Below are 3,037 nucleotides of genomic sequence, written 5' to 3' on the forward strand. Positions count from 1 at the left end.
AGAACACCAATTAGACAGGACAAGAACAGAAACTTCCCATGGCGTATCATAGTGAAAACACCAAATGTACAGAACAAAGAGAGGGTACTGAAAGCTGCTATAGAAAAACAACAAGATACACGTAAGGGAAAACCCATCAGAATTACAGCTGACTTTTCAACGCAAGCTATGAAAGCCAGAAGAGCCTGGACCAAAGTATTCTCACTTCTAAATGACCACGGATGCCAACCCAAAATACTTTACCCAGCAAAACTATCTTTCATAGTTAAAGGGGAAAGAAAAATTTTCCATGGCATGAATAGGCTGAAAGAATTCATGTCCACCAAACCAGAATACTGGAAGCAATACAAAGGACCGGAAATAGGAATGACTATACCCAAGAGGTTACAGAAAGAAAACAAAGGAAGACGGAGGCTATTACAGAGACTCACAACTGATCACACACAAAGAATATGTGTCTGAGAGATACCCAGCCCTGAGTGACACGTCTACAGTGGAACTGCCTACATCTAAGATTCATGGAACATAGTGGAACAGGGGTTAGCAAAAAAACTAGTGTATCCCTCAACTCTCATCATTGAAGCTTCCTTATACAACAGAGTGTGATGCACAAAAAAGGCCACAATTGGCCAATTTTTAAAGAACGAGACTGCAGAGTGTGTGTCCCTGGATAGGATTCCTATATCAAACCTCTCCCATCCAAGGTTCAGGGACCATTGTGGAAGGGGGGGGCAGAAAGATTGTAAGAGCCAGGGTTGGTCCATAAACATAGGGCAACAGAAGCTTTCAGGTCACTGGAAGCTTGAGCATATGAATTTGTGACAGTGGTGGCATCGAGCACAGTACCCATACCAACGTAATCAGACAAGGGCCCGGAGTGGAGCAAGGGAAATGGGTGGCAGGTCGGTTCTAGTCTGGGAACTTTTGGAGACTGATTACTACTTGATGAGGGAGAGTAGGCCTTACCAACGATCTCTAGATAGGCTGACTAGAATCCAGTAGATGAATGTGCACCAAAGGACATCTGGTTACAAATGCTTGAATAGATAGGACTTAACACTTATGGTGGAATACATGAGGTCCAGTGTGGAGGTGGTTGGGTACATGGATGGGGCAGGGGGTCTAAATCTGATTAAGAATTATTATAGTAAATGTACAAAAGCTCAATAAAAATTCCTTTTGTTTCAGCCTCATGAATGCTGGGATTACAGGTGTGTCCCACCATGCCAGGTCCAAGAATGGTGTTCAAACTGTAATTTGAAGAATCAGAGTAAGTTAAGTACACAAATCATGTTCCAGATATAGTGACAGGAAAGGTCATGTGGTGAGAACAAGGTGTGTTCAAGGAATTGAAAAGTTTTATGGGTTGATATGGTTAGAACCACATACTGGGTGTGGAGTGCGAAAGGAAACCATGTAGGGCTGGATTGGTAGGCGTGCTTTATTCTTGACAACTGTACTAATCAACTTAGGGCCGCCTAAACAAAATACCATGGAGTAGGTGGTTGAAACAACACACTTATTTTCTCACAGTTCTGGGGGCTGAAAGAACATTGTTGTCAGCATGGTAAGATTCTGGCTCTTATTATCTTGCAGGCCTTCGTCTTCTCTGTTACCTGTTACCTTCATACTGCAGAGAAAGAATAGGGGATGGAGGGAAGCAGAGTTCTCCCTCCCATTAAAAGGCTCTCGGGTTGGAGAGATGACTCAGTGGTTAAGAGTACTGGCTACTCTTACAAATGACTCAAGTTCAGTTCCCAGCACCCACATGGTGGCTAACAACCATCCCTAATGCTCCAGTTCCAGGGATTTGACATCCCTTTTTTTCCCCTCTGCCAGCATTGCACTCTCAGGTGCACTTAAACAGTGCAGGCAAAATACTCATATACATTAAAAAAAAAAGGCTATCAGATTAAGGCATCACATCTGAAAGACATAATCCTTAGATACAGTCACTTGGCGAGAAGGGCTTAAAAACGCACAGTTTGGAGGTGGGAGGGACACAATTCAGTACATAGCTGGAGTGTTTGGTGGAGCAAACTACTTATAACTTAGTCTAGAAAGCAGGCAGTGAAAAGAAACAGATCTTATGGTCCCCTTTTACAGCATGCTCCACGACCTCACTAGGACCCAACTCTTAAAGTTCCCACACCTTGCAATAGTGCCATGCTTCGAAAGGAAGGTTTTAATACTTTGACCTTTGGGGTACACTTTCTGTGGTGGTTTGAATGTGGGGGTGTCCCCCATAGGCTCCAAGAATTTGAACACTTGGTCAGTTAGTGGTGCTGTCTGAGCCGGCTTAGGAGGTGTGGCCTTGCTGGAAGAAGCTTGTCACTAGGAGTGGACTTTGAGAGCCCTGAGCCCAGTCCCACTTGGAATTTCTGTCTATGTGTTTTCTGTTCCTGCCACTGCTGCACCATGATGGCTCTGGAACTGTAAGCCCAAGTAAGATCTTCCTTCTATTAAGTAGCCTCAGTCATGGTGTTTTCTCACAGCTACAGAAAAGTACCTAATACACTCCCTGTATTCAAACTATGGCACTTGACTACTTTTTAATATCACTATTTTCCTTAACTATCCTATGAAAGCATTTTTTTCCTCCCTCCCTCTCTCCTGAGCCTGTTCCATTATAATTTTCTATTGATTTGACCTTGGTTAATATCTCTTGCATCAGAGCCCTCCTGCTTTCATTGTTAATAAATAATAAATGTGTATTTTTATTATTTTAAATGTTACTTCCTTCTTGAAGGTTTTTCTCCCAGCAAAATAAATTTTTCTGTTTTTCATAGCATTTAAAGAAAAATCCCAGGGACGATGTCAAAATAAACATTACTACTGTATGACATTACTACTTTATGATGTTATGAACTATTTTTAAGTCTCACTACTCAAAACATTCCATTCTTCACAATTCTCAGTGAGGTTTCTCTCTTTTTTCTCTTTTATTTATTATTGTTAAGTGGGTTCCAGGTCTCCCTGGAGGAAGGTTGTTAAGCGGACGAGGCAACAGAATCTGTGGTTTGGGGCAAGCCTAGAC

The sequence above is a fragment of the Nannospalax galili genome, unplaced genomic scaffold (genome assembly GCF_000622305.1).
Source record: "Nannospalax galili isolate Female #2095 unplaced genomic scaffold, S.galili_v1.0 scaffold2778, whole genome shotgun sequence".
NCBI classification, from domain to species: domain Eukaryota; kingdom Metazoa; phylum Chordata; class Mammalia; order Rodentia; family Spalacidae; genus Nannospalax; species Nannospalax galili.